The sequence below is a fragment of the Schistocerca serialis genome, chromosome 11 (genome assembly GCF_023864345.2).
Source record: "Schistocerca serialis cubense isolate TAMUIC-IGC-003099 chromosome 11, iqSchSeri2.2, whole genome shotgun sequence".
Lineage (NCBI taxonomy): Eukaryota > Metazoa > Arthropoda > Insecta > Orthoptera > Acrididae > Schistocerca > Schistocerca serialis.
The window spans coordinates 183,084,608-183,111,301 of record NC_064648.1 but is presented as its reverse complement, the minus strand read 5'-3'; the positions used below and the strand labels follow the sequence as shown (position 1 = coordinate 183,111,301).

The 26,694-nt window shown below is 44.8% G+C and overlaps 1 protein-coding gene across 3 annotated transcripts in view; it reads right to left on the bottom strand.

Annotated features, from left to right (window-relative positions):
* The window catches only part of LOC126427381 (neprilysin-2), a 617,471-nt gene that overhangs the window by 463,801 nt on the left and 126,976 nt on the right, over nt 1–26,694 (bottom strand). The gene's annotated exons all lie outside the window — the stretch shown is intronic.

Genomic DNA, 26,694 nt, shown 5'->3' with positions numbered 1-26,694 from the left:
TAATTTCGTGAGATTTTTAATTCATTAACTACTTGGCCCAATTTGTTTTTTAAATTTCAGACAATTGCACAAAGTTTTCAACAGAAGTTGTAGAGAACTTAATTTAGGAAAAATGATGGGAATAACATTAACTGAAACTGTGAGAACGTGTGAGAATTTCATAAATAATCTACAAAATACAACAGTTACTATGTGGTTCCACTTCAGTACACTGTTGTTATTATGTTCTTTCATTGAACAATACAGAAAACTAATTAAAAGGATAGGAAACGACTGAAACAACTCACTAACGGTTGCCAACAATGACATAAGCGTTTCTGCATTCTTAATGGAAAGTAAAGAAATTTACTTGCATAACATTCTTTGCTTCTTTGGATCTTCCGGAAAACTACTGCAGATACATGCCTGGGACATGTTTTATTAGATTCACGAGACCAATAACAACAAAATTATAGCAAATCGAGCTTTACTGTAACCTCGCACAGTTTTGCGATGGCTTCATATTAGCGAAGTTGCTAAATTTCAGGCAAAATCTTTTATTAGCCATGACTGCGTAACTAAACATTTGTGGATCTATGTTTATATGAAGTTTTTTCTTTAGTTTTACTTGTGGAATAAATTGTAAAAATATTTGCATATCTTTGTGAATCGCCAGGTATATGAAGAGGACAACGATGACGACGACGAGGAAGAAGGAGAAGAAGAAAGTTCAGATGATGATTTTCAGGGATTTTAAATGTCAGTTCGGTTTTATAAACTAAGAATTTTTTGCAATCTAATAATAAAAATGGTAGAAATGTTACTTGTTTCTTTTTTTTAATTGTTTGAAAATTAAGGTGCGTCTTATGGTCCATAGCATCTTATAGACCGCAAGCTACAGTTGGAACCAATATATTAAATTAAATAGGCAAATAGGAGAAAACTGGGTCCGTCGACCATTCATTGCTTTTCTCGAAACGTGACAATTGGTTGAATATAAAAAAATATTACCATTATTCTTCAATTGTTTACAATTTTATGCAACTTTACTAAAAAATCACGCTCTAATCGGGGATCATATCATTATCTGGGCTTTATGAATAGTCACTGCTACAGGGTGAGAACTGGCGTTGGAGAACCCCGTTTCTTCTTGTTAATTTGTCCGTTTTCAAGGACTACAAGGAGATAAAGGCTTATTGTGTAGACACAGGCAGTAGATCAGTTACTTTCTGTGGCTATTCTATACTGCGAATGGATTTTTGTTAAGATTTTAATGTATGACTGCCGTCATAATTTCCTTCCTTTTTTTTTGTTATTTGTTAGAAATGGCAGACAGATCCGTAATCTCTTTTAAAGCAAGTGAACGATTGTACTCCATTGTTACGTCATTTTATACAAATATTCCCGTGCTAGCGTCGGCGCCGTTTTGCAGTACAGCGAGAAACTGCCGTGCAGACCAGGTGGGGGCCAAGTCCCGCACACTGCCCATACTAGAGGGGGGGTGTTTGAAAAGTCCGTGCAGCGTCCGAGAGATGGCACCACCGGCGCGTATCGAGGTCATGTTTAGTTAGTAGCATCTTTGGAAAGATCGCACACCAAGTTTCTTCTTCTTCTTCTTCTTCTTCTTGTTCTTGCATTACGGCCTCTGTAGGACCACGGGTAGCCCCTTCGTGGACTGCATTTTCCTCTTCTCCCAGAGCCTCTTCATTCTTTCTTTTCTTCTCTCCTGCTCTTCTTCCGAGATCTTCAGTTTCCGTTTCTCCTGGCGGCTCCACTGGTGACATTCTAATCTTTTCCTGTATTCTTCTCTGTCATTGATCTCCGGCATATTTGTTCCTCCAATTTTCCTTTCCTTCGACCTCAATCCCCAGTTCCAACCAGTCCTTCCGAAGTTCAACAATCCACTTGGTTCCTGTCTTTCCCCTTGGCGTCCCTGTTGTTTCCCACATTCTCTTCATCATTCTGTCCGTACTCGTTCTAACTACATGCCCAGCAAACCTCGCCCTTTTGAGTCTGATTTCCCCGGATATTGTTCTCATATTCCAGTACAGTTCATCCCTAGGTCTACGCATCCACCTCTTCTGGGACCTAGTATTTTTCTCAGTATTTTCCTGTCTTCTTTCTCTAGTTGCTCTGCCCCATTTCTTCCTAGTGTCATCATCTCAGCAGCATATAATACTGCATTCCTCACTGTTGCCTTGTAGTGGCTTATCTTTGCCTCTGTGGATATATTCTTTTTATTGTATATCTCTCTTGTCATGCAGAAGGCTGACCTCATCTTCTTTATCCTCTCTGTTATTCCCTCCATGCTCCGGTTCCTTCCTGTTATAAATTCTCCCAGGTATTTAAATTTGTCCACAATTTGCACAGTGCCTTCCCGTGTTTCCCAGTCTGCAGTGGTGTTTAATGTCTTTGTCTTGTTATAGGCGATCCTCAGTCCCACCTTTCTGGCTACCTTACTTAAGTTGTCGAGTTGTGTCTTTGCGTCTTCTTCCGTCTCACTTACTATTGCTATGCCGTCTGCAATGGCTAGGCAGTCCACTTGAGCCCTGTTGTCCTTTTTGTCCCCCACATGGATCTTTGGTATTCCCATTTCCTCGTTTATTGCCCTCCACTGCCTGATCACTTCGACCAGTGCTATATTGAACAACAATGGTGACAACCCATCTCCCTGTTTAACACCATCTCAAATTCTTCTAACAGTGCTCCTCTGAATTTCACCCTTGCTTTTGTGTCTCAGAATTTCTTTTACGAGTTCTTGTGTAGTTCCATCAAGTCCTCTGTTCTTCAGTCTGTCTGTCAATGGAGTCATATGCCTTTGTGAAGTCCACGAACATTATTACTGTCTTTTTGTTTTTAGGGCCCTATGTTCTATCAGTTGCTTCACGATAAATATCTGTTCTACACAACCTCTTCCATTCCTGAATCCCGCTTGGTAGTCGCCAACTGTACTTTCTACCTGTTCTTCTACTCTCTTGAGCAATAGTTTTGACAGCACCTTATATCCGACCTCAAGTAGCGATATTCCTCTGTAATTGTTGCACACCAAGTTTCAGCCATATTGGTCTATTTCTTTGTGTTTGGCATTCGTGTGAATCAACTAACTCGAGTAATTGTAAAAAAAATGGACGAAAAAAAATTCGTATGGTGACTAAACGTTACTTTATGAAAGGCAAAACGCCTAAGGAGACTAAAGAGAAGCTTGGCGGACATTACGGTGACTCTGCACCTTCGATTAGAACAGTTTATAAGTGGTTTCAATATTTTCGGAGTGGCCATATGGGCACAAGTGATGCTGAACGTTCTGGACACCCTGTGGAGGTTACGACTCCAGAAATCATTGGTAAAATCCGTGATATGGTGATGGATGACAGAAGAGTTGAGGTGCGTGAGATTGCTAGTGCTGTGGACATCTCGAATGAACGGGTAGATAATATTTTGCGTAAACATTTGGAGATGAGAAAGCTGTCCGCAAGATGGGTTCCGCGATTGCTCACGCTTGACCAAAAACGGAGTCGTGTGAAGTGTTGCAGGAAGAATCCGCAGGACTTTAAGCGTCGTTTCGTCACTGTGGATGAAACATGGATACATTACTATCTTCTGAGACCAAACAGGAATCCAAACAATGGGTTACCAAGGGAGAATCTGCACCATAAAAGACGAAGACCATTCCTTCGGCCGGAAAGGCTATGGCGGCTGTCTTTTGCGATTCGCAAGGGATAATCCTCATCGACTATCTGGAAAAGAGTAAAACTATTACAGGTGCATATTATTCATCGTTATTGGACCGTTTAAAAACCGAGCTGCAAGCAAAACGCCGGCGATTGGAACGCAAAAAAGTCGTTTTCCATCACGACAATGCACCAGCACACATCTGAGTAGTTGTGGCCGCAAAATTATTGCAAATAGGATTCCAACTCGTTTCACATTTCCCCTATTCTTCAGACTTGGCTCCCTCGGACTACTATTTGTTCCCCAATTTGCAGAAACGGCTGGCGGGACAAAGATTTTATTCAAACGAGGAGGTGACCGCAGCAACTAACAGCTATTTTACAGACTTGTACAATTCCTGTTATTCGGAAGGGATCAACAAATTAGAACAGCGTTGGACGAAGTGTATAAGTCTAAAAGGAGACTATGTCGAAAAATAAAAAAGGCTTACCCCAAACACGTAAGTAGTTTTTATTTTTGCACTGACTTTCCAAACGCCCCACGCATAACGCGTGCCTCAAGCCACGATAGTAATGCTGTAATAATTGTTATGCCATGTTTGTTTTGTAAATAAAAACCGCCTTTTCTTGCCGCACTGTAATTTATTTCTCCCAGACGCGTTCCGAGACTTCTTATTCTAAGGCATCTTCAGTGGAATCTAGAACGATGCATATTTGTTTCGACGCGTGTTATTTTTAGATTATAAAACAGTTCACGTAGCGCTTTTTACGTAAATAAGTAATCACTTACACTTTTATTTTCATAAGAAACACGACGAGAACTGTTTTATAGTCCGAAAATAACACGCGTCAGAACAAATCTGTATTGTTCCACATCCCACTGAAGATGCCTTAGAGAAAAAAAAAGCTAAACGCGTCTAGGAGAAATAAATTACAGTGCAGTAATAAAAGGCGGTTTTTATTTACGAAACAAACATTTCTGCGCCTGCTCCGTAGAATGGCCGCGCAAAGAACCTTCTTACGCCACGTGTCTGTTCCTCGTTTCTGTCGCCAGTGTCATTAAAAAAAAAAAGCACTAATCACTTATTCCATTTTCATGTTTCAAAGCAATGTAAATTTTACGAATAAAAGCTACTCCTTTTTTTAAAAAAAAGGTATATTTGAATCCGAAAAATTCTAGCGCTGCTGCTGTGCCTAATTTATATTTATGTGTTTTTTTCTCGATTACTAGCACAAAATAAAAAAACACTTGTTATAAACTGTTATAACCGTTATAACACGCGAGGCAATACTGACTCTGCGACTTACCTTAGAAGGAAGGTAAAACTGTGTTTCTGGCATTTGAAGACTTAGAGAAAGCTTTTGGCAATGTTGACTGAAATACTCTCTTTCAAATTCTGAAGGACGGAGGGGTCAAAAACAGGGAGCGGAAGGTTATTTACGATTTGTACAGAAACCAGATGGCAGTTATAAGAGTCGAGGGACACGAAAGGGAAGCATTGGTTGGGAAGGGAGTGAGACAGGGTTGTAGCCTATGCCCGATGTTATTCAATCTGTGTATTGAGCAAGCAGTAAAGAAAACAAAAGAAAAATTTGGAATTAAAATTCATGGAGAAGGAATAAAAACTTTGAGACTTGCCAATAGCATTGTAATTTTGTTAGAGACAGCAAAGGACTTGGAAGAGCAGTTGACCGGAAAGGACAGTGTCTTGAAAGGAGGATATAAGATAAACATCAACAAAAGCAAAAAAAGGATAATGGAATTGAGTCAGGCGACATTGAGCGAATTAGATTAGGAAATGAGACACTTAAAATAGTAGTTTTGCAGTTTGGGCAGCAAAATAACTGATGATGGTCGAAGTAGAGAGGATATAAAATCTAGACTGGCAATGGCAAGGAAAGCGTTTCTGAAGAAGAGGAATTTGTTAACATCGAGTATAGATTCAAGTGTCAGGAAGTCGTTTCTGAAAGTATTTGTATGGAGTTTAGCCACGTATGGAAGTCAAACATGGACGATAAATAGTTTGGACAGGAAGAGAATAGAAGCTTTCGAAATGTGGTGCTACAGAAGAATGCTGAAGATTATATGGGTAGATCACATAACTAATGAGGAGGTATTGAATAGGACTGGGGAGAAGAGGAGTTTGTGGCACAACTTGACTAGAAGAAGGGATCGGTTGGTAGGACATGTTCTGAGGCATCAAGGGATCACCAATTTAGTACTGGAGGGCAGCGTGGAGGGAAAAAATCGTAGAGGGAGACCAAGAGATGAATACACTAAGCAGATTCAGAAGGATGTAGGTTGCAGTAGGTACTGGGACATGGAAGAAGCACAGGATAGAGTAGCATGGGGAGCTGCATCAAACCAGTCTCTGGATTGAAGACCACATCAACAACAACAACAACATAACTGAAAGCAAACAAATATTGAAAAATACGGCTATCCGGAACTAAAATACGGGTATCGGTTTTAACCGGTCGGTTTTTCCAATTCCTAGTCCTGGGTGTGTCACTGTGAGAACCAGACACAAGACAGAAGCAACCAGTGGAAATATGTGGATTCACCACCGCCAGAAAAGGCGTAGACCCAACCACAGCCGGCCGTTGTGGACGAGCGCTTGTATGCGCTTCAGTCCGGAACCGTGCGACTGCTACGGTCGCAGGTTCGAATGCATGTGTGTGATGTCCATAGGTTAGGTTAGGTTTAAGTAGTTCTAAGTTCTAGGGGACTGGCGACCTCAGATATTTAGTCCTATACTGCTGCGAACCATTTGAACCAACCCAACCACAGTGGTGCAAGGTGATGTTGACTATTTATTGGGACTGACGCGGTGCGGTGATAGTAGATTATGCTCGTCGGGGCCGGATTCTCAGGGGAGCGTATTACAGATATCTCGTGGCCAGGTCAGGATTTGGTTCAAATGGCTATGAGCACTATGGGACTTAACATCTGTGGTCATCAGTCCCCGAGAACTTGGAACTGCTTAAACCTAACTAACCTAAGGACATCCATGCCCGAGGCAGGATTCGAACCTGCGACCGTAGCGGCCACGCGGTTCCAGACTGAAGCGCCTAGAACCGCACGGCCACACCGGCCGGCTCCAGGTTAGGGGACGCAGTCAAGACAGAGCAGGCAGGGAACATGCCCCAGCTGATGTTTTTACTCCACCACAACAAATGTTCAAATGTGTGTGAAATCTTATGGGACTTAACTGCTAAGGTCATCAATCCCTAAGCTTACACACTACTTAACCTAAATTATCCTAAGGACAAACACACACAGCCATGCGCGAGGGAGGACTCGAACCTCCGCCGGGACCAGCCGCACAGTCCATGACTGCTGCGCCTTAGACCGCTCGGCTAATCTCACGCGGCTCCACCACAACAGCCCTATTCATTGTGTCTCATACACAAGCAGCAGTTGACCGGCGTTGTTGTGATGCCTCGTGTAAGGAGGAGAAATGCGTACCATCACGTTTCCGACTGATAAAGGTCGGATTGTAGCCTCTCGCGATTGCGGTTTATCGTTTTGAGACATTGCTGCTCGCGTTTGGTCGAGATCCAATGACTGTTAGCAGAATATGGAATCGGTGGGTTCAGGAGGGTAATACGGAACGCCGTGCTGGATCCCAACGGCCTCGTATCACTAGCAGTCGAGATGAGAGGCATCTTATCCGCACGGCTGTAACGGATCGTGCAGCCACGTCTCGATCCCTGAGTCAACAGATGGGGACGTTTGCAGGACAACAACCATCTGCACGAACAGTTCGACGACGTTTTCAGCAGCTCGGACTATCAGGTCGGAGACCATGGGTGCGGTTACCCTTGACGCTGCATCAGAGTCAGGGGCGACTGCGATGGTGTACTCGACGACGAACCTGGGTGCACGAATGGCAAAGCCCTTTTTCGGATGAATTCAGGTTCTGTTTACAGCATCGTGATGGGAACATCCGTGTTTGGCGACATCGCAGTGAACCGACATTGGAAGCGAGTATTCGTCATTGCCATACTGGCGTATCACCCGACGTGATGGTATGGGGTGCCATTGGTTACACGTCGCGGTCACCTCTTGTTCGCAATGACGGCACTTTGAACAATCGGCGTTACATTTCAGATGTGCTACGACCCGTGGCTATACCCGTCATTCGATTCCTGCGAAACCATACATTTCAGCAGGATAATGCACGACCGCATGTTGCATGTCCTGTACTGGCCTTTCTGGATACAGAAAATGTTCGACTGCTGCCCTGGCCAGCACATTCTCCAGATCTCTCACCCACTGAAAACGTCTGGTCAATGGTGGCCGAGCAACTGGCTCGTCACAATACGCCAGTCACTACTCTTGATGAACTGTGGTATCGTGTTGAAGCTGCATGGGCAGCTGTACCAGTACACGCCATCCGAGCGCTGTTTGACGTAATGTACAGGTGTATCGAGGCCGTTATTACGGCCAGAGGTGGTTGTTCTGGGTACTGATTTCTCAGGATCTATGCACCCAAACTGCGTGAAAATGTAATCACATGTCAGTTCTAGTATAATATATTTGTCCAATGAATACCCGTTTATCATCTGCATTTCTTCTTGGTGTAGCAATTTTAATGGCCAGTAGTGTATTTCACACACCAAGTTCTGTAGGAAAGAGTGAACGATGGAACGTGTCAGTAGACTTTCAGCTATAGCTGCCCTGTAAGAGATATTTAGCACTAGGAACTTCAGTAATTAATGCAACACCTTTATTTCTCGGGTAATTTCTGTTGAAAAAAATGCGGGATTCGTTGCGGGACTTCGCGAAATATTGCCGTTTCAACCCTTATAGTTTCACCCAGTTCCGCTAGTTGGCGGCGCTATAGTAGCTTTCAAAACGGCCTCTGTAGCGTAGGTTCGTTCCTGAGATTCTCCTTGCGAAGGACCGGAGCGTCGCAGATATTCACAGGCAATTCCTGAGTCTCCTCGCCATGACCAAAAGCACGGTGAGTCGTTGGGCGCGGCGTCTGTCATCATGGCAAACCTGTGCCATCTCCCGCGTGTCTGCTGCAGTGCTGGAACGTGCGGACACTCTCATTCGAGGTGATCCACGGATTACAATCAAACACCTCGCTGCCCAACTGGAAGACTCCGTTGGCTGTGTTGACACACTCGTTCACCAGCTGAGGTACTCTAAGGTGTGTGCCGCCTAATAGAAGACCGTAAAGAGCAACGAAGGCCCATGTGCGCGGAATTGCTTTCGCTTTTTGAGGCTGACCGTGGCAATTTTTTGTCGAACATCGTCACAGACGATGAAACTTACACTATGTCATGAAAAGTATCCGGACACCTGACTGAAAATTACTTACAAGTTCGTGGCGAGTTCCATCGGTAATGCTGGAATTCAGTATGGTGTTGGCCCACCCTTAGCTTTGATGACAGCTTCCACTCTCGCAGGCATACGTTCAGTCAGGTGCTGGAAGGTTTCTTGGGGAATGGCAGCCCATTCTTCACGGAGTGCTGCACTGAGGAGAGGTATCGATGTCGGTCGGTGAGGCCTGGCACGAAGTCGGCGTTCCAAAACATCCCAAAGCTGTTCTGTAGGATTCACGTCCGGACTCTGTGCAGGCCAGTCTGTTACAGGGGTGTTACTGTAGTGTAACCACTCCACCACGGGCCGTGCATTATGAACAGGTGCTCGATGGTGTTGAAAGACGTAATCGCCATCCCTGAATTGATCTTCAACAGTGGGAAGCAAGAAAGTGCTTAAGACATCAATGTAGGCTACTGCTGTGATAGTGTCACCCTAAACAACAAGGGATGCAAGCCCCCTCCATGAAAAAAAACACTACCACACCACAACACCACCGCCTCCGAATTTTACTGTTGGCACTACACTACTGGCAGATGATGTTCACATGCCATTCGCCATACAGACACCCTGCCATTGGATCGCCACATTGTTTACCGTGATTCGTCACTCCACACAACGTTTTTCCACTGTTCAATCGTCCAATGTTTACGCTCCTTACACCAAGCGAGGCGTCGTTTGGCATTTACCGACGTGATGTGTGGCTTACGAGCAGCCGCTCGACCGTGAAATCCAAGTTTTCTCACCTCCCACCTAACAGTCATAGTACTTGCAGTGGATCCTGATGCAGTTTGGAATTCCTGTGTGGTGGTGTGGATAGATGTCTGCCTATTACACATTACGACCCTCTTCAACTGTCGGCGGTCTCTGTCAGTCGACAGACGAGGTCGACCTGTACGCTTTTGTGCTTCCTTCACGTTTCGACTTCACTATCACATCGGAAACAGTAAACCTAGGAATGTTTATGACTGTGATAATGTCGCGTACAGACGTATGACACAAATGACACCCAATCACCTGACCACGTTTGAGTTCCGCGGAGCGCCCCATTCTCTCTCTCCCGATGTCTAATGACTACTGAGGTCGCTGATATGGAGTACCTGGCAGTATACGGCAGCACAACGCATCTAACATGAAAAATGTATGTTTTTGGGGGTGTCCGGATACTTTTGATCACATCGGGTATTACATGAACAGCGAAATTGTAGTAAGTGATAACCTCTTTTCCTTTTATTGTTTTGTCTGCGGTTGTCAGTGCAAAACGTTCAATAAAGGTTTCAAATTATGTGTAAAGTTTGTTGGAAGTGCTCTTATCCATAACTATTGGATGAATATAGTGAGTTATGCTGCTCCAAGATGTACTTACACTTTCTACCGCTGAAACTTGTTTTTTGCATCAAAGATTTAACATAACATTATTCTTCTTAATGAGTAGATTATGACAGCATTTAAAATTTTTAGGTTCGGTCAATAAAATGTTACATTCCTTAGTGAACACCTCTCCATTATTTTTTAGTCACAGTATTCACACTTTTAGTGCTGCAGTACTTTTCTCAAATTACAAAAAATACTCTGGATAAGCAAGGTTTTCGGAAAAGTGAACAAGGTGACGTACGTAGAAACAAATAGTCTATCCCATTTTAAAAACTGAGAATATCTCGCTAATACTGTATTAATCCTCTGAGGGGTTCATTATTACTGTACTAGACGACAATAATTAGTTAGTGAATTCGGATTAAGAAGAAGCAGTTTCAAAATCACAAGTTACGAACACAGCAAAACAGAAGCTACGGGCAACTAACACAAATTTCCATTTTCGAAAAAGGGAGAAGACATTAGAGAAACTCAGTTCATATTCAAATATTACGTATTTTATAGTAAAGATACTTCTGTTTCAAGGAATAACATGCTGGACTATTGGCGAAGTACGGGTTAATCCTCCACACGTTACGTAGTTAGTTTTAAAAATACTATTTTACCTACCATGAATCTCTGAAGAATTAGCAGTATCGTACGAATTGTTGTAATATAATGTGTAGCAGTTTGATATAAAGTATTCTTAATATTTACAAACGCTGCACAAAACGCAACAACGTGTTTCAAAACAACAAAAGCCGTAGAAAAGGCAAGGAATTATTTAGAACGCTCTATAATGCCTGTTCCTTCCATGTGGCCCTGAAACCATTCACTAGACTCAAACACGCACCGCGAAATAATACGTGTTCCTACGAAGACTACCCTTCACGTACAACATTTCCACCTATATGAAAGTAACGTCAGAACATTTATAACACATTAAAATGAAATTTAGACGTATCCTATGGAGACAAAAACCTAAGTATGTACACTGAAGCGCCAGAGAAACTTGTATAGGCATGCTTATTCAAATACAGAATACTGCAATGCGATCGGCAACACCCAGGAATCCGTGCTGTTCAGAAGAGATCTGCACCCCGCTCGTACTGTTACGGATTTATGGACAGCCCTGCAGGATTCGTGGTGTCAATTCCCTCCAGCACTACTCCAGACATCAGTCGAGTCCATGGCACGTCGTGTTGCGGCATTTCTGCGTCCTTGCGGGGGTCCCACAGTTTCTTTGGCTCTTCAGTGTATTAGCTCAATCAACAAAACAGCACAGCTTGATTTGTTCACGTTCGATTTCACTCAGCTCCGAGAATATTCAGTCACAACTACACAGAACAGTGTTCTGACCACGAATGACGTTTTGTACCGCCTCCTGGCGTATTTTTCGCTGTGAATATACTTGAAAAAAAAAAGACATATTTTTTTGTAGCTTGTGAATTACCGGGTGATCAAAAAGTCAGTATAAGTTTGAAAAATTAATAAACCACGGAATAATGTAGATAGAGAGGTAAAAATTGACACACATGCTTGGAATGACGTGGGGTTTTATTAGAACAAAAAAAAAATTCACAAAATCTCTTACAGATGGCGCTGGATAGCAAAACGTCAGTGACTGCGCATGACAATCGTGTATAAAAGGAGCAGACAGAATCAGATGCGTCAGCAGTCGCAGCATGTTGACGTTACCTGAAAAGGCGCTTTTAGTGAAGCTGTATTATCAGAATGGGGAATGTGCTAGTTCAGCGTTACGATCCTATCGCCATAGGAAGGGGATTCGAACGGGTTGACAAATGCAGCTGTGGCGAGAATGATTTCGAAGTTCGAAGCCGCGGGTTGTTTAGACGATAGACCCCGTAGTGGCCGACCGAGCACAAGGTGTAATGCTGCTGAGACAGATCAGGAAGAAATGGAGACTGTAGCGGGTTCGTCTATGCACGGAGAAGTCAGCGTTCGTGCAGTCGCACGTCGCACCGCCATTCCATACACTACTGTTTGGTTGGCACCCTCCGATGCTATCCGTACAAAATCCATCGGCATCGTGAACTGTTACCTGGCGATTTAGTGAAGCGGAGGGCATTTGCAGTGTGGGCGTTTCAAAAGATGGCGGAAAACGACGATTGGTTGAGTAACGTGTTGTGGACAGACGAAGCTCATTTCACGCTCCGAGGGTCTGTCAACGCCCACAACTGCAGAATTTGGGCTACCTAAAATCCTAGAACTGTGGTGGAAACTTCTTTGCACGCCGATATGTTACAGAATCGCATCATTCCCAGCCTGGCTGATAAACACCTGCTGGAACGTACGACGTTTATGCAGGATGGCGCTCCACCCCATATTGCTGGACGCGTGAAAGATCTCTTGCGCGCGTCGTTTGGTGATGATCGTGTGCTCAGCCGCCGCTTTCGTCACGCTTGGCCTCCCAGGTCCCCAGACCTCAGTCCGTGCGGTTATTGGCTTTGGGGTTACCTGAAGTCGCAAGTGTATCGTGATCGACCGACATCTCTAGGGATGCCGAAAGACAACATCCGACGCCAATGCCTCACCATAACTCCGGACATGGTTTACAGTGCTGTTCACATTATTCCTCGACTACAGCTATTGTTGAGGAATGATGGTGGACATATTGAGCATTTCCTGTAAAGAACATCATCTTTGCTAATTATTGCTATTCTGATCAGATGAAGCTCCATCTGTCGGACATTTTTTGAACGTTTGTATTTTTTTGGTTCTAGTAAAAGCCCATGTGATTCCAAGCATGTGTGTCAATTTGTACCTGTCTATCTACATTATTCCGTGATTTATTCAGTTTTCAAATTTATACTGACTTTTTGATCACCCGGTACATCGAGTGAAAAGGTCACAGATAACCAGCATGATTTGTTATCTGTGTACGTATGGATTAAAGAAGAGAATATATAGCCTACTCTTCGAGTAGTACTGCTGATCTAGCAAGACGCACGCTTTCTAAATTCCATATTAAGAAGTCTGTAATAAATGTTATGATTGTTATCTAAATCGCTTTCAAAATACAATATGTTGTGATTACTACTGAAACCATATTTTACAGATAGAAGAAGTGTGTCCTTTCCTGCAGTTATTAACAGTTTTGTTAGTTACGATCTTACCGTATTGTTGTCCGCCGTTGCAGTCGGTACAACTATTTTAGGTAATTACGGGTCTTATAGCCGAGATATTATAGAAATAACATATTCAGGTTATGCATATATGGAAGTATTGAAGCATCTCCTCCCTTATTTTCATTTCATAATGCAAATTTTGCCGTACTGGGCCACAAATATCGCGTACGTTATTTTCTCAGTAGCCGCCATTACAGAGAAAGCTGTAAGTAAACACGCTTCATGCAGTTAAAATTAACACACCAGTGCGCTACTAATAGATATACATACATTCATACGAGCCCTACAGTTTCAAACGCTGAGACCAAAAGAGATCATGTTTTTCCTTTGGACCGGCTGGAGTGGCCGAGCGGTTCTAGGCGCTACAGTCTGGAACCGCGCGACCGCTACAGTCGCAGGTTTGAATCCTGTCTCGGGCATGGATGTGTGTGATGTCCTTAGGGTGGTTAGGTTTAAGTAGTTCTAAGTTCTAGGGGACTGATGACCTCAGCAGTTAAGTCCCATAGTGCTCAGAGCCATTTTTTCCTCTGGTGTGCAATAACGTATATGCACGATAACGTAATTTCACTCAATAGGTAATAATTATAATCAATTATTTAGCACACTAAAGTGTTGGCTGTAATAAATCTGTGTTAACGTTTTTACTGTTAACAAGATTGCAAGAAGAACTGTGACAAAAATAGTTAACTATTATCTATTTTTATAATTACACTACATACAGATCACGGTATCCATTCACTCACATTTACGCACACACACTACAGGGCTATTACAAATGATTGAAGCGATTTCATGAATTCACTGTAGCTCCATTCATTGACATATGGTCACGACACACTACAGATACGTAGAAAAACTCATAAAGTTTTGTTCGGCTGAAGCCGCACTTCAGGTTTCTGCCGCCAGAGCGCTCGAGAGCGCAGTGAGACAAAATGGCGACAGGAGCCGAGAAAGCGTATGTCGTGCTTGAAATGCACTCACATCAGTCAGTCATAACAGTGCAACGACACTTCAGGACGAAGTTCGACAAAGATCCACCAACTGCCAACTCCATTCGGCGATGGTATGCGCAGTTTAAAGCTTCTGGATGCCTCTGTAAGGGGAAATCAACGGGTCGGCCTGCAGTGAGCGACGAAACGGTTGAACGCGTGCGGGCAAGTTTCACGCGTAGCACGCGGAAAATTGGCTCATGCCACAACTGGAGACCGACAGCGCCGACTTCATCTTTCAACAGGATGGTGCTCCACCGCACTTCCATCGTGATGTTCGGCATTTCTTAAACAGGAGATTGGAAAACCGATGGATCGGTCGTGGTGGAGATCGTGATCAGCAATTCATGTCATGGCCTCCACGCTCTCCCGACTTAACCCCATGCGATTTCTTTCTGTGGGGTTATGTGAAAGATTCAGTGTTTAAACCTCCTCTACCAAGAAACGTGCCAGAACTGCGAGCTCGCATCGACGACGCTTTCGAACTCATTGGTGGGGACATGCTGCGCCGAGTGTGGGAGGAACTTGATTATCGGCTTGATGTCTGCCGAATCACTAAAGGGGCACATATCGAACATTTGTGGATGCCTAAAAAAACTTTTTGAGTTTTTGTATGTGTGTGCAAAGCATTGTGAAAATATCTCAAATAATAAAGTTATTGTAGAGCTGTGAAATCGCTTCAATCATTTGTAATAACTCTGTATTTATATATATATATATATATATATATATATATATATATATATATATATATATATATATATATATATGTGTGTGTGTGTGTCTAATATCGTGTAGGTTCCCCGCGAGCACGCAGAAATGCCTCAACATGACTTGACTAATGTCTGAGGTAGCACTGGAGGGAGCTGACACCATGAATCCTGCAGGGTTGTCCATAAATCCGTAAGAATACGAGGGGGTGGAGATCTCTTCTGAACAGGCATCTCCAGATATGCTCAATAATGTTCATATGTCGAGAGTTTGGTGGCCAGCATAAGTGTTTAATCTCAGAAGAGTGTTCCTGAAGCGACTCTGTAGCAATTGTGGACGTGTGGGATGTCGCATTGCCCTGCTGGAATTGTCCAAGTCCGTCGAAACGCACAATGGACATGGATGGATGCAGGTGACCAGACAGGATGCTTACGCACGTGTCACCTGTCAGAGTCGTACCTAGACGTATCAGGGGTCCCATATCACTCCAACTGCACACCACCCACACCATTGCAGAGCCTCCACCAGCTTGAACAGTCCCCTGCTGACATGCAGGGTCCATGGATTCATGAGGTTGTCTCCATATCCGTACACGTCCATCCGCTCGATACAATTTGAAACGAGACTCGTCCGAGCATGCAACATGTTTCCAGTCATCAACAGACGAATGTCGGTGTTGACGGGTCCAGGCGAGGCGTAAAGCTTTGTGTCGTCGAGTCATCGAGGGTACACGAGTGGGCCTTCGGCTCGGAAAACCCACATTGATAACGTTTCGTCGAATCGTTGGCACGCTGACAATTGTTGATGGCCCGGCACTGAAATCTGCAGCAGTTTGCTGAAGGGTTGCATTTCTATCACGTCGTACGATTCTCTTCAGCCGTCGTAGCTCCCGTTCTTGCAAAATCTTTTTCAGGCCGCGACGATATCGGAGATTTGACGTCTTAGCGGATTCCTGATGTTCACGGTACACCCGTGAAATAGTCGTACGGGAAAATCCCCACATTATCGCTACCTCGGGGAAGCTGTGTCCTATCCCTCGTGCGCCTATAACACCACGTTCATAGTGACTTAAATGTTGACAACCTGCCACTGTAGCAGCAGTAACCGACCTAATAACTGCGCCAGACACTTGTTGTCTTATACAGGCGTTCCCGACCGCAGCGCCGTATTCTGCCTGTTTACATATCTCTGTATTTGAATACGCACGCCTATACCAGTTTCTTTGGGGCGTATATACAGGGTGAGTCACCTAACATTACCGCTGGATATATTTCGTAAACCACATCAAATACTGACGAATCGATTCCACAGACCGAACGTGAGGAGAGGGGCTAGTGTAATTGGTTAATACGAACCGTAAAAAAATGCACGGAAGTATGTTTTTTAACACAAACCTACGTTTTTTTAAATGGAACCACGTTAGTTTTGTTAGCACATCTGAACATATAAACAAATACGTAATCAGTGCCGTTTGTTGCATTGTAAAATGTTAATTACATCCGGAGATATTGTAACCTAAAGTTGACGCTTGAGTACCACCCCTCCGCCGTTCGATCGTGTGTATCGGGGAGCACCGAATTACGTAGGGATCCAAAGGGAACGATTATGGACCTTAGGTACAGAAGAGACTGGAACAGCACATTACGTCAACATGCTAACACCTTTTTATTGGTCTTTTTCACTGACGCACATGTACATTACCGTGAGGGGTGAAGAACACGTTCGACGGGCGTTTCATAGGACGTGGAGGACGCATAAATTGGCCAGCCCGTTCTCCTGATCTTACACCTCTGGACTTCTTTCTGTGGGGTACGTTAAAGGAGAATGTGTACCGTGATGTGCCTACAACCCCAGAGGATATGAAACAACGTATTGTGGCAGCCTGCGGCGACATTACACCAGATGTACTGCGGCGTGTACGACATTCATTACGCCAGAGATTGCAATTGTGTGCAGCAAACGATGGCCACCACATTGAACATCTATTGGCTTGACATGTCGGGACACACTCTATTCCACTCCGTAATTGAAAACGGAAACCACGTGTGTACGTATACCTCACCCCTCATGGTAATGTGCATGTGCGTCAGTGAAAAAGACCAATAAAAAGCTGTTAGCATGTGGACGTAATCTGCTGTTCCAGTCCCTTCTGTACCTAAGGTCCATCACCGTTCCCTTTGGATCCCTACGTAATTCGGTGCTCTCCGATACACACCATCGAACAGCGGAGGAGTGGTACTCAAGCGTCAACTTTAGGTTACAATATCTCCGGATGTAATTAACATTTTACAATGCAACAAACGGCACTGATTACGTATTTGTTTATATGTTCAGATGTGCTAACAAAACTAACGTCGTTCCATTTAAAAAAACGTAGGTTTGTGTTAAAAAACATACTTCCGTGCATTCTTTTATGGTTTGTATTAACCAATTACACTAGCCCCTCTCCTCACGTTCGGTCTGTGGAATTGATTCGTCAGTATCTGATGTGGTTTACGAAATATATCCAGCGGTAACGTTAGGTGACTCACCTTGTATATTCAGGGTGGTCCATTGATCGTGACTGGGCCAAGTATCTCACGAAATAAGCGTCAAAAGAAAAAACTACAAAGACGAAACTTGCCTAGCTTGAAGGGGGAAACCAGATGGCGCTATGGTTGGCCGGCTATATGACGCTGCCATAGGTCAAACGGATATCAACTGCGTTTTTTTAAATAGGAACCTATATTTTTATTACATATTCGTGTAGTAAGTAAAGAAAGAAGAATGTTTTAGCTGGACCACTTTCTTCGCTTTGTGACAGATGGCGCTGTAATAGTCACAAACATGTGGCTCACAATTTTAGACCAACAGTTGGTAACAGGTAGGTTTTATAAAATAAAATACAGTACGTAGGTACGTTTGAACATTTTATTTCGGTTGTTCCAATGTGGTACATGTACCTTTGTCAGCTTATCAATTCTGAGAACGCATGCTGTTACAGCGTGTTTACCTGTAAATAGCACATTAATGCAATAAATACTCAAAATGATGTCCGTCAACCTCAATGCATTTGGCAATACGTGTAACGACATTCCTCTCAACGGCGAGTAGTTCGACTTCTGTAATGTTCGCACATGCATTGACAATGCGCTGACGCATGTTGTCAGGCGTTGTCGGTGGATCACGATAGCAAATATCCTTCAACTTTCCCCACAGAAAGAAATCCGGGGACGTCAGATCCGGTGAACGTGCTTCGACGACCAATCCACCTGCCATGAAATATGCTATTCAATACCGCTTCAACCGCACGCGAGCTATGTGCCGGGCATCCATCATGTTGGAAGTACGTCGCCATTCTGTCATGCAGTGAAACATCTTGTAGTAACATCGGTAGAGCATTTAGATTGCCATCAATAAAATGGGGGTTAGTTATCCTTCCTCCCATAATGCCGCACCATACATTAACCCGCCAAGGTTGCTGATGTTCCACATGTCCAGCCATCGTCAATTTTCCATTGCCCAATAGTGCATATTATGCCGGTTTACTTACCGCTGTTGGTGAATGACGCTTCGTCGCTAAATAGAACGCGTGAAAAAAATCTGTCATCGTACAGTAATTTCTCTTGTGCCCAGTGGCAGAACTGTACACGACGTTCAAAGTCGCCGCCATGCAATTCCTGGTGCAGAGAAATATGGTACCGGTGAAATCGATGTTGATGTAGCATTCTCAACGCCGACGTTTTTGAGATTCCCGATTTTCGCGCAGTTTGTCTGCTACTGATGTGCGGATTAGCCGCGACAGCAGCTAAAACACCTACTTGGGCATCATCATTTGTTGCAGGTCGTGGTTGACGTTTCACATGTGGCTGAACACTTCCTGTTTCCTTAAATAACGTAACTATCCGGCGAACGGTCCGGACACTTGGATGATGTCGTCCAGGATACCGAGCAGCATACATAGCACACGCCCGTTGGGCATTTTGATCACAACAGCCATACATCAACACGATATCGACCTTTTCCGCGATTGGTAAACGGTCCATTGTAACACGGATAATGTATCACGAAGCAAATACCGTCCGCACTGGCGGAATGTTACGTGATACCACGTACTTATACGTTTGTGACTTTTACAGCGCCATCTATCACAAAGCGAAAAAAGTGGTCCAACTAAAACATTCACATTTCTTCACGTACTACACGAATATGTAATAAAAAGTGGGGGTTCCTATTTAAATAACGCAGTTGATATTTGTTTGACCTATGGCAGCGCCATCTAGCGGACCAACCATAGCGCCATCTGGTTTCCCCCTTCAAGCTAGACGAGTTTCGTTCTTTGTACTTTTTACGTTTGATGCTTATTTCGTGAGATATTTGGCCTGGTCACGATCAATGGACCACCCTGTATATATAACTACACTATAGCTTGCAGCATATTGAGATCGTTGCTAAGAGTGAAATAGAAAAACGTAATGCACAGGCTTCGCTAGCAAGCATCTGTATTATGCTGAAGCGTGCGTTTTTCGCAGCGATCCCATAAATTCGGGCAGCCCCTGCACACGCTCGAGACCAGATGGTACGAGCTAGGCAGCTCGCAACCGCAGGTGGCCAGCTTCCTCTCCTAACATGGTCAAGCGCAGAGGCGGCGATCTCGCGGGAATGCAGATGGGACGATGCCCTTCAGGATAAGGAATTGCAGACCGCCTGCCAAGAGGACACAATGCCAGTAGTCCGGGGAGCCACCTAGCGACCGCGTCACCCACCAGGAATGTCTGTGTGTGTGAGAGTGCGTGCATTTCCATATCGGGTCAGGGGTCGTGTTTACATACGAGACGCACAAGGTCGGTTCTTTGGAACCACTGACCGGGAATGCGATGTGTTTCAGGTGTTTTCAGGGGTTGTTTTGGTCTACATCTACATCCGCTTACACACTCCGCAAGATACCACACGGTGCATGGCGGAGGGTACCTTGTGCCAATGCTAGATTCTGCGTTCGCTGTTCCACTCGTCAATGGAGTGTGGGAAACACTACTGCGTCTACGCCTCGGGAGCGCAATTTTCTCTCATCTCGCCGTCGCGGTCCTTACGGAAAATGTACTTTGGCGGCAGTACAATCGATCTGGGGTCAAGGCGTAAATGCCGCTTCTCCAAATTATCTCAGTAGTCATAACATGTAAGCTTTCACGGCCGGCGTCTTCATTAATTAAAAGTTGCGGGCTGAATTGCCGTGGTCCATATATAAAACGTTTTCTCCTTCCTGACGTTTCGTCGCCTACTGCGGGCAACATCCTCTGAGGTGAGTCGGCGACTGGCTGATAGGCGCTGGAGGTCCCGCTTATATAGAGCGCTTAGATGGCGCCACCACTCATCACGTGCTTTCGACTTTAAAACTATCTCTGGCTAGTGCCATCTCTGTCGATTACAGGTAATAGATCGTCAGTTATTTGGTACACAGTCGACCGCCATATGTTGTGTAGTTTTAATCCTTCTTCTTTTTTATTAAAATTATTTCCGTGCTTGTAGGTCTCTATAGCTTCTGTAGGACCTCACATTATTATAGCCGCATGTATAGAGAACTCAGTTTTCCTTCTAGCAGTTTAGAACAGTGTGCAGATTCTGACCGTATGCGTTCCTTCCATTGCTCGTACTAGTATGTCATATACCTACTCCACGCACTGTTAATCGACATTGCAGAAAGTAGACAAGCCCCCTGCCATCTCTGTCCACATGGCGTTCCCAATGATTTACAAGGCGCGTTGTGGAGGTTCGGCGTAACCTTGTGAAACACCCCTTCGTTGCTGCTTGCGACGTAACGCGGCATGCAGACAGGGGAAACACCATCTCGCTCTTCATTTTGCAGCGAATTTCTCGTCCACAGTCCGCTAACTCCGGTAACTTATCTTCCCCCCCCCCTCCCCTCACCACCACACTGTAACACGCCCCCCCCCCCCTCCCGAACACAGTTTATTACTTCTTGCCGTTCTACTGCATTTAGACGTGCTACCAACATCTAATGCTTGATCTTAATCCCTCTTCCTATACGCTATGTGATCAAAAGTATCCGGACATCCCCAAAAACATTAGGTGCATTGTGCTGCCACCTACTGCCATATCAGTGACCTCAGTAGTCATCAGACATCGTGAGAGAGCAGAATGGGGCGCTCCGCGGAACTCACGGACTTCGAACGTGGTCGGGTGATTTGGTGTCACTTGCGTCATACGTCTGTACGCGAGATTTCAACACTCGTAAACATCCCTAGGTCCACTGTTTCCGATGTGATAGTGAAGTTGAAACGTGAAGGGACACGTACAGCACAAAAGCGTACAGGCCGACCTCGTCTGTTGACTGACAGAGACCGCCGACAGTTGAAGAGGGTTGTAGCATGTAATAGGCAGACATCTATCCAGACCATCAAGCAGGAATTTCAAACTGCATCAGGATCCACTAAGACAGTTAGGCGGGAGGTGAGAAAACTTGGAACTCATGGTCGAGCGGCTGCTCATAAGCCACACATCACGCCGGTAAATGCCAAACCACGCCTCGCTTGGTCTAAGGAGCGTAAACTTTGGACGGTCGAACAGCGGAAAAACGTTGTTTGGAGTGACGAATCACGGAACACAAAGTGGCCATCTGATGCCAGATTGTGGGTATGGCGAATGCCCAGTGTGTAGTGCCAACAGTAAAATTCGGAGGCGGTGGTGTTATGGTGTGGTCGTGTTTTCCATGGAGGGGGCTTGCACCCCTTGTTGTTTTGCGTGGCACTATCACAGCACAGGCCTACATTGATGTTTTAAGCACCCTCTTGCTTCCCACTGTTGAAGAGCAATTCAGGGATGTCGATTGCATCTTTCAACACGATCGAGCACCTGCTCATAATGCACGGCCTGTGGCGGAGTGGTCACACGAACATCCCTGTAATGGACTGGCTTCCACAGAGTCCTGACCTGAATCCTACAGAACACCTTTGGGATGTTTTGGAACGCCGACTTCATGCGAGGCCTCACCGACCGACATCGATACCTCTCCTCAGTGCAGCACTCCGTGAAGAATGGGCTGCCATTCCCCAAGAAACCTTCCAGCACCTGATTGAACGTATGCCTGCGAGAGTGGAAGCTGTCATCAATTCTTAGGGTGGGCCAACACCATACTGAATTCCAGCATTACCGACGGAGGGCGCCACGAACTTGTAAGTTAGTTTCGACCAGGCGTCCGGATACTTTTGATCACATAGTGAATGTTTTATATATAAAACTTTTCAGAAAGATGTCCGCTACAAAATCAACTTCTTTATTGAAAAATCGGTTTTTTGAACGTTTTGACGTTCTATCTCGAACTCTCGGGCGCCACTACCAGGATTTTGCCCCGGTTGACAAATATCGTAGATCGGTAGCAGCATGTGACCATAGACAACTGTGTAGAAAAGTGCTTCCACTAAAACTTATTACTAGTGTTTCACACTTCTGCCATACTTACTAGTTGATCGGCAACGGCGCAAAAACCGGACTCGTGGTGTCTGCACTGAGAAACGTGGCGAAAATTATTCCGTCCCTCAGCGCTGTGCGGGGTAGTCATGGCTCAACCTACACCTCCCACTTCAGGGTTCATTACATCTACATCTACATGGATACCCTCTGACAGAGGGTTCATCGAACTACCGTCACAATTCTCTTATTATTTCAATCTCGTATAGCGCGCGGAAAGATTGAACACCTATATCTTTCCGTGCGAGCTCAGATTTCCGTTATTTTATCGTGGTGATCGTTCCTCCCTATGTAGGTCGGTGTCAACAAAATATTTTCGCATTCGGAGGAGAAGGTTGGTTATTGGAATTTCGTGACAAGATTCCGTCGCAACGAAACACGCCTTTCTTTCAATGATTTCCAGCCCAAATCCTGTATCATTTCTGTGACACTCTCTCCCATATTTCACGATAATACAAAACGTGCTGCCTTTGTTTGAACTTTTTCGATGTACTCAGTCAGTCCTATCTGGTAAGGATCCCACACCGCGCAGCAGTATTCTAAAAGAGGAAGGACAAGCGTCCTTAGTAGGTCTGTTACATTTACCAAGTGTCGTGCCAATAAAACGCAGTCTTTGGTTAGCGTTCCCCACAACATTTTCTGTGTGTTCCTTCGTAATTGTAATACCTTGGTATTTAGTTGAATTTACGGCTTTTCATTTAGACTGATTTATCGTGTAACCGAAGTTTAACGAGTTCCTTTTAGCACTCATGTGGATGACTTCACATTTTTCGTTATTTAGGGTCAATTGCCACTTTTCGCACCATTCAGATATTTGTCTCATATGGTTTTGAAGTTTGTTTTGATGTTCTGATGACTTTATTAGACGATAAATGACAGCGTCATCTGCAAACAACCGAAGACGGCTGCTCACATTGTCTCCCAAATCGTTTGTATAGATAAGGAACAGCAAAGGGCCTATAACACTACCTTAAGAAACGCCAGAAAACACTTCTGTTTTACTCTATGACTTTCTGTCAATTACTACGAACTTTGACCTCTCTGACAGGAAATCGCAAATGCAGTCACATAACTGAGACGATATTGCATAAGCACGCAATTTTACTACGAGCCGCTTTTGTGGAACAGTGTCAAAAGCCTTGCGGAAAATCAGAAATACGGAATCGATCTGAAATCCCTTGTCAATAGCACTGAACACTCCATGTGAATAAAGAGCTAGTTGTGTTTCACAGGAACGATGTTTTCTAAACCTATGTTGACTGTGTGTCAATAGACCGTTTTCTTCGAGGTAATTCATAATGTTCGAACCCAATATATATTCCAAAATCCTACTGCATATCGACGTTAACGATATGGGCCTGTAATTTAGTGGATTACTGCTACTACCTTTCTTGAATATTGGTGTGACCTATGCAAATTTCCAGTCTTTGGGTACGGATCTTTCGTCGAGCGAACGGTTGTATATGATTGTTATGTATGGAGCTAATGCGACAGCATACTCCGAAAGGAACCTAATTCGAATACAATCAGGACCAGAAGAATTGCTTTTTATTAAGTGATTTCAGTTGCTTCACTACTCCGAGGATATTTACTTCTTCGTTACTCATGTTGGCAGCTGTTCTCGATTCGAATTCTGGAATATTTACTTCGTCTTGTTTTGTGAAGGCATTTCGGAAGGCTGTGTTTAGTAACTCTGCTTTGGCAGCACTGTCTTCGATAGTGTCTCCATTGCTATCGCGCAGAGAAGGCATTGAATGTTTCTTGCCGCTAACATACTTCACATACGACCAGAATCTCTTTGGATTTTCTGCCAGGTTTCGAGACAAAGTTTCGTTGTGGAAACTGTTGTACGCTTCTCGCATTAAAGTCCGCTCTAAATTTCGAGCTTCTGTAAAACATCGCCATCTGGGGGATTTTGCGTCTGTTTAAATGTGGCATGTTTCTCCAACAGTGTTCTAACCCGTTTTGTGTACCTAGGAGGATCAGCTCCGTCGTTTTTTAATTTATTTGGTGTAAATCTCTCAATTGCTGCCGATACTATTTCTTTGAATTTAAGCCACATCTGGTCTACACTTATATTATTAATTTGGAATGAGTGGAGACTGAGCCGGCCGGTGTGGCCGAGCGGTTCTAGGCGCTTCAGCCTGGAACCGCGCGACCGCTACGGTCGCAGGTTCGAATCCTGCCTCGGGCATGGATGTGTGTGATGTCCTTAGGTTAGTTAGGTTTAAGTAGTTCTAAGTTGTAGGGGACCGATGACCTTAGAAGTTAAGTCCCATAGTGCTCAGAGCCATTTTTGAGTGGAGATTGTCTCTCAGGAAGGCGTCAAGTGAATTTTTATCTGCTTTTCTGAATAGGTATATCTTTCGCTTATTTTTCGAGGATTTCGGGATTACAATATTCAGTGATCGGAGTAGAGTGGTACGCCCGAATGTCAACTGGTACGCAGTGATAAAAGGTCTGCGAGCCGCTGCTCTAGATACACTACGTCCGGACCGTTTTAGACTGTTCGTAATGCGGATTGCAGATCTGACGATGCATTGACAGCGGCAGCGGAAACGCAACCTCGTATAAATAAATAAATAAACGATAGGCTTGTACGAGTCCAGCTCGTCTGGACAGACGGGGAGATGAGAGCGAGCTGAGTTGGCTGCTGGCCACGTCCTGGGTGACGTAACCGCGGTGTGACGTTCGCCGGCCTTTCGCCGTAGCGGAGCGGGCGTCGGGCGGACGACGCGCAACAAGTGTTTGGATCCCGGCGGAAGTCAAACAGGCAGAAGAGCGCAGATAGAAACAGTCACCGGCTGGAGCGTACGCGAGTGCACTGTCTGTCCAGTTGCAGTAAGGTGACGACCTGTGAGAAGCTCGAATGAGCACATCTTCCAGCGGAGGTTCTGTTGGCACGCAGGTGTCGAGATGGGTCGACTGCAGTGCGTTGGCCATCTGCGCCAGGTTTCTCTGTCGAGGATCCGAGGTGCGAACAGCCCGATCCAGGTGGCCCCGCGGATTCTCGATTATCTTCGATGATGACCATGTTTGATTTATGTGGTGTTCAAGTGGGAGGTCATCAGCGCCTGTACAATGTCCCAATCTTCACACAGTCCTATTTCAGCCACGGTCGCGAATTATGATGAAGATGATGGAACGGTGATAACAACACAAACACCCAGTCCCCGGGCAGAGAAAATCCACAATCCGGCCGGGAATCGAACCCGGGACCCCGTGATCCAGAGGCAACAACGCCAAGCACCAGACCACGAGCTGCGGACGATCAGGTTCGAGTTGAGGCAGTTTGTTGTCCAGGGCAGAACAGTAAACTCATTCTGGTGCTCTTCGAACCACGTACAATACTGGCAATTAAAATTGCTACACCAAGAAGAAATGCAGATGATAAACGGGTATTCATTGGACAAATATATTATACTACAACTCACATGTGATTACATTTTCACGCAGTTTGGGTGCATACATCCTGAGAAATCAGTACCCAGAACAACCACCTCTGGCCGTAATAACGGCCTCGATACGCCTGGGCATTGAGTCAAACAGAGCTTGGATGGCGTGTACAGGTACAGCTGCCCGTGCACCTTCAACACGATACTGCGGTTCATCAAGAGTAGTGACTGGCGTATTCTGACGAGCCAGTTGCTCCGCCACCACTGACCAGACGTTTTCAATTGGTGAGAGATCTGGAGAATGTGCTGGACAGGGCAGCAGTCGAACATTTTCTGTATCCAGAAAGGCCCGTACAGGGCCTCTCACATGCGGTCGTGCATTATCCTGCTGAAATCTAGGGTTTCGCAGGGATCGAATGAATGGTAGAGCCACGGGTCGTAACACATCTGAAATGTAACGCCCACTGTTCATAGTGCCGTCAATGCGAACAAGAGGTGACCGAGACGTGTAACCGATGGCACCCCATACCGTCATGCCGGTATGGCGATGACGAATACACCTTCCAATGTGCGTTCACCGCCATTTCGCCAAACACGGATACGACCATCGTGATGCTGTAAACAGAACATGGATTCATCCGAAAAAAT